At 44.1% G+C, this 6,450-nt stretch overlaps 1 long non-coding RNA gene across 1 annotated transcript; it reads left to right on the top strand.

Annotated features, from left to right (window-relative positions):
- Positions 1-2,646: 2,646 nt before the first annotated feature.
- Positions 2,647-6,204, top strand: LOC119497473. The gene is made up of 3 exons (XR_005208931.1): positions 2,647-2,705; positions 5,918-5,971; positions 6,061-6,204. It is a non-coding gene; the product is annotated as an uncharacterized LOC119497473 (long non-coding RNA).
- Positions 6,205-6,450: the final 246 nt, after the last annotated feature.

A 6,450-nucleotide genomic window follows, 5' to 3' on the forward strand; every position in this document is an offset into this window, starting at 1 on the left:
TGCAACGTCATCCACTCTGCAAAGAGAGGCATAGAGAGGGAAACCGCCATGATATCGTGCTCCTTCAACCAATAAAACCCACCAGTTAATGCTGCTCAAGCCCAGCACCAAATCCCATTTGTCAGCAAATAGCTGCTTCCTCTGGTTGTCTGTGCCGGCCAGGCGCTTCTGTAGAGCCCCCTGCCATTAACATGACATCTCTAGTTATTTGTTGTCTGGTCTGATGGCAAGCAGACTGGAGCAGCAGGAGCAAAGAGAGGGATCTGTGTATGATCATAAATGTGTCTGATCAGACATCTGATCTCTGTAGAATCATCAGCTGGTTTAACTGATAGCTTGGTAGCCTAAGAATCAAACACCATGTCAGCGTTAATGTAAGTCCACTTTCATTAGAGTTAACTTAACGTTTAACTGACACTTTTCTTTGGCTCATTTTTGTTTTTGATGTGGTAAAAATCCACAGGATTTTAAGATAGACTGTAAATAAAGGCCTTGTTAAAGCTGCAGTGGGAAGAATTGGAGCATATATGATTAAAAAAAGTTATTTTTATAAAACGATCACTATATCCTGACAGTAGTGCATGAGACAGGTAATAGGAAAAAAAATCATGTGCCTCTGTGTCCTCTGGTGTCCTCCTGTGCTCCTGTGCTCCTAATGGCATCTACAAGATTTCAAAGACCAGAGGAAAACAACCAGTCAGAGGTGATCTGGAGTCTGCCGTCCAGCTGCCGTCTATGAGAGCCGACTGTCAATCACTCGCGAACTCCGATCAAACGGTCAAACTAGGCAGCGCTGATCAAATATAAATCAATATTCTGTTACTGTAATGCCTATTTCTCTCCTCAAATGTTTTCAGAAACATCTTGTAGTGCACTGTTTAGCTGTAAAATGAGAAAGTTTGTGACCCGGCAGCCATGTTGAGATCAGTTGAGGAAATACCAAGCACCGCCCACCAGCCGGAGCACAGCCAATAGAAACGCTCTCTCTCTGAAATGACCTGTGATTGGTCAAAGTCTTCCGTAACAGGCTAGATTTTTGAAACCCTGTAAATAGAGCCATGAGGAGGTGCAGAAGTCTAGTTATCTCTCGGAACATTTGAATTACAATATGCTGAAAGGTTATTATGGATGAATTTTTGCCCAGAGATGCCAAAAATATACTGCCTACTGCCACTTTAAGAAGAGCTGTTTCAAAAATGGTTTTGGTGTGCTTGTTTGGTATCTGTGGTGGGATGGAGGGATGGAACCAGTGTAGGGATTTTGGGATGGAAGTGTGAAGAAGAAGTGCTTGATCGGATGGATGGAAAGATTTTAGAAGAAACATGGAAAAATGAGCAGATGGAAAGTGAGAAACTAAGATAGAGCTGAGGATTAGTGCAAACCATATCACTTCCCGGCCTATAACAACTGTGTGCATATATGTGTGTGTGTGGTACAACTGTGTGCATATATATGTGTGTGTGTGGTGGTGTAAAAAGCCAGCAGGAGAGCTATAGGGTATAGGTGAGCAGTTCAGCCTCCGGAGCTACAATACAGGCGGAGAGGGTCATATCAAACTGTCTGGAGCGTGTTCTCCCAGCTCTAAGGTCGCTGCATTTTTGCATTGTTATATGCGCTCGTCATGAAAAAGGCATTTTCTCAGACCATGTTCTGAAGCTCTTCATGGCTCAGCTGTGACAGGCGTGACCTTTTTGTTGCTGGGCGGGGATTCTCTGGATTCAGCTGCTCTGCTGGTGGAAGGGCTGTGGTTGCTGTTTAAAAGGTGCCTTATGCCTTATTGCCCTCCACACATTGCATCATGGCTGTTTTGCCTCTTTTCTCACTAAACGCTAACAGCTCAGTTTACTGGATTAGCTCAGTTCAAATCTACTATGAATCCAAGATTTGTTTTTTATGTGGAACCTCTCCTACTATTGTGGATAATAATTCTGTATTTTTATTTTCATTTGGAGGCACTGCACAGTTACAGCACACATTGTCACCTATGATGTAAGTTCATAGTGTTTTATATTAGATCTGGTCCATTATTAATTATAAAAAGACTAAAGCTAACTAATTCGTTATATCTCGTGGCGATGTGAGGGACTATTTCTTGGCAAGGAGCAGTGACTTCCTGGAGTCTCCATTGGTTGCCTGGCAACAAGACTGACAAAAAAGTTTTAAAAAAGTACAAGCTGTTCTGATTTTGTACGGATTAAACAAATGAGATATAAAATGTTATCATTAGTGAGTTTTAGAGGTGCTCGTGGGGTGGATCTTGTTACATTCAGACAGAGCCAGGCTAGCTTTTTACACCTGTTTCTAGTCTGTATGCTAAACTAAGCTAACTGGCTGCTGGCCTTAGCCTTAAAGGTACTAAATACTATTGGGAGCATTTCTATTGCGGCTAACGGCTCTCAACATAGCGCCGGTGAGCCGGCGGCTTGCAGCTAACGGTGCAAACAACGGCAAAAATGCTGAGAGAGATAACAATGTTAACCTGAGAGGGAACCGGAGGGTGGGCGCTACACTTGCCGTTGGTCCGGACGGCGTTATCAGCTGTAACCGCTGTATGAGAGCAGTGCAGGGCAGTGCCCGTTAGCTAGCCAGTGGGGCCCGCTCACATGCACTAAAAGCCCGCGCAGCTGGCCGGCTATGTCAACAAAGCACAGAGAAGCTCAGATTACAACACACACAGAGGGACAGTGACTTCATTCTCTGCTTAGGTAGACATTACTCCTCTATAGCTTCACATAACAAATATCTGTTTGCTGCTAATGCTCTGAATTCAAAGATGCTAAATTCGATACCCAATGTACAGACATAAGCTTGGGTTATGCCTGAACAAAAACGATGCGTTGTCTGATCAGGACGGAAATAAAATGTGTGTCCGAATGGCCACACTGGTAGGCGGAGTGAAAAAGGAAAAGGAAGGTAAAAAAATATGGGGGATAACAGCATTGTTGGTTGCTCACATGAAAAGTGGCAGAAGTAGTTGTGTGAAGAATGAAAAAAGAAAGCTAGAAAGAGAAGTTCAAACCACGGCTGCAGCTTTGAAGATTGGTATCAATCTTTTCATCTAGCTCTCAGCAAGACCGCAAAGAGGTGTATTTCCGAGAATGTCAAACTATTTCTTTGAAACGGCTCTGACACAGTCTCACAAATGCTCCAGTTTTCTTCTGCTGCCTGTTTCATTTACTGCTGTTTTAGCCTGAAGTCCACTGTCTAATACTACTTGTTATTGAAGTTGTGACTTTGTGGGCCCAGAGCGCTGGAGCTCCGGGTGCAACTGTACTCCAGCCTGCACTCCCTACTGTTGATGGGCTCCTGCTGGTGAGGTGATGGACAGTAAAACTCTCCCAGCACCTGTTTCCTGGCCATGCTCATGTGCTGTTAATAGGCTGATGAGAGACATTAACAAAGTTACTGGAGGCACACTGGAAGGATAAATCAACAGAGCGGTACAGACTGTCTCATCCAGTCTGTCAGAAGTGACATTTTTAAAAGGTCTCAGTGACTGCTGCATCCGTCCCGTACCTGGGGGGGGGGAAGACGGAAAGATGGAAACAGAACGAGGATGGGGTGCTGAAAGTAAGGGAGGGAGAGATTTAACAGAGCTTGGATGGAGAGAGTAAAGCAGAGTTTGAAGGATCGAGAGATGAAGGAATGGAAGGAGGGACTGATGTTTGAAGAAGCAGTGGAAAGATGGAGAGATAGGTGAATGGAAAGGGTTGATGTGAGGAGCGGAGAGACGGAAGAATGGCTCTACGAAGTTGTTGTTTCCAGACTACTTGTCAAGATTCGGTGTAATCAGGCCTCCTTGAAACATCTCTGTGATGTTGTTGGATGAAAAACGAAGAACGCAACGGACCCGGTCACTTTCCCACATCAACAGCAACAACAATAACATCCATCCTGTGTGATTTCATAATTTCTTTATTCCCCCGCCTTCCTCTCCCTTTGTGATGTGCCAGACGTATGCGCATTACAAAGAGAGTCAGGAAATGGCTTTCCACTTAAAATAAATGAGAGCAGATCTTGACACTGTTACAAGAAGGACCTTTGGTTGCGGAGGACCTTTGGGACAGCTACTCTGCAGGCTCAGATTCTCATATGAGCAAAAATGACAATTTAATTAAGTTAACCCACAAAGAGCTATATTTCTTCAACGTGTTATCATTATTCCGCCAGTGAGTCACCGAGATGTTATTATCATAAAAGACTGAAAAGTCTCTCTCAATGCTAAAAATATCAGCGTTGGCTGGAGTCCAACCTTGTTGCTCCTCTCCCTCTCGATCCCCTCTCGCTCTTTGAACTGAAATAACATCATTTTTTGAATGGATTCTTGTGTTATTGATGGATTTATGCCCCGCTGTGGTTTGAATTAATAGCTTGGATGCCTGTATGGTTGCATTTAGTGTGTAGACGCATGCATGCACACCAAAAAATGCTTACAGGCAATTGCACACACACACTCAAGCTAACTCACACACACACACACACACACACACACACACACACACACACACTAAGTAAATGTTAATGCACACAGGTGCAGTCTTTAGGGAGGTTGCTTTTGCTCTCTCATCAGTCACTCGTAATCACTTCCCTTCCAGCCCAGTAAATCGCCGTCTTTTACTGATGCATTTATAGGATGCATGTTCACAACTTGTAGCCAGGGAAAAAGTTTGACCACCACCAGGAATACATTATAAGCTCCTGCATCCATACAGTCGCACAGTCGATGCAGTCATACGGTCGACTCACAGACAGGAAATATTGTTTTATAAATGTCTACTTAGTTTCTGAGATGTATTTGTGCTTTTAATAGGGTTTTAAGCCGTTTACGACATATGGGTGAGAGTGGAGTTATTGGTCAAGGGGGTGGGGGGTGCTCCTGGGCGGCTGTGGATATTGGCAGGTTCACCAAACTGGTCCTGGGGAGGTCCCAATGACCTGTTTTATACCAACACTGGCGCTTTGTCGTAAAACCAGGGGGGAAGTCGAGTCACAACTCGAGTATTTGTTTGAAGCGGGTGGAAAAAGTCCCCCTGTGGCAAGACCATGCGAGTGTTGTGTGCTGCTGTGTCTGACGGGAGTGGAAATGCGCAGGAAAACAGGCTACTTTGTTTTTACGTATATAGACTTTAGATCGGTGCCCAGGTTCTGGTAAAATACTCCTAATACCACAGAGGAAAGAAACCCACATTCCCCTCTTACTCTTTTGGATGGAAACAGTCTCCTGTCACTGCCGTTTGAATGCTGTAATTGGACGTTAAGGGGCTTGCAGAGAGAGGTGTGATGTAGTGTTAAAACTGCTCACAAATCACATATTTCTCACCTCCGCGGAGGTTCGAACCTTGGCTCTGGCATTCCCCGACCACACGGCTCCTATCGCCCGCTGCCTTTAAAATTCACACAGCGCTGTCCTGAATGAGACAGGTGAAGAAAACTGTCGGCGCGGAATGGTCTGTCAGTAGATTTAATATTTCCTAAAAGCCTTGAATTTTACCTGTCACTGACCAAAAAAAAAAAGTGTCTCTGTATGTGCAGTGTGCGTCAGAGTGATGGATGGTGTAAGTGTATTCCAGGATTATGTTCATGAAAGTTAAAGGGCCCTGGGGTTGGTCTGGGAAGCACATAATCTCAGTCAAAGTGCTCGGCTGGATGAACCAAGGCTTTATTATTAAACACCTATGAGAGGCCTTGAGCTGGTAGAGGCCCCGGCACATCCAGCTTAACACTCTCTGGCCGCTCTCATCACACGTTCTTGCCATTTGAGCATGAAATTAAAATGCTTCTTTAGAATCCATCTACTACTAAGCATGAAATAGGAACTGCATTATTATGCATTGATGCATTGTGAAAGGGCAATCTTTGACACCCTTTAAATGTGCTGTCATGTCATTCCCTTCTGCCATCTTTCCATTTTTTTTAGGGTTTCTTTTCATTAAGTGAGTTCTACCTTTGAGGAGAGAGTATTAAAAAAAAGGTAATAGTTTTGGCAATATGTTTCAGATTTGATGGTACAAGTGAGAATTGGCTATAAATGATGTGGTATTGATTTCACATGTGGAGCAGGACTACCAGGGCGCAAGCAGGAGAAGAGGAAGGTGGAATGCAGTCGTTGGGATGTGCATGGAGGGCCTGCTGGAGGCTCTAGGGGCCCGGGGTCTGGCTCCACCGCTCTGGGAGCTGTTAAAGATACTATAAAAGTTCAGAATCCACAATTATTCAGACTTTTTACATTTATAAATCTCTGCGTATGCTCATGGTGGATGTATTACTGGTTTCAATGTGGAACTTGATTGCTGCTCCCTTGGTAACAGTGCACTTGATAATTATAAATGAGCCCATAAAGACAACAGATTTTTTATAGGATCTGGCACAGTAGATTTGGTAGTACATCTTGACTTGTACAGGTCAGTTTGAAAGTGATTGAAAGGAAGGTAGTGTGGGCTAGATATTGCG

This window comes from Sebastes umbrosus, chromosome 11 (assembly GCF_015220745.1).
Source record: "Sebastes umbrosus isolate fSebUmb1 chromosome 11, fSebUmb1.pri, whole genome shotgun sequence".
Classification (NCBI taxonomy): domain Eukaryota; kingdom Metazoa; phylum Chordata; class Actinopteri; order Perciformes; family Sebastidae; genus Sebastes; species Sebastes umbrosus.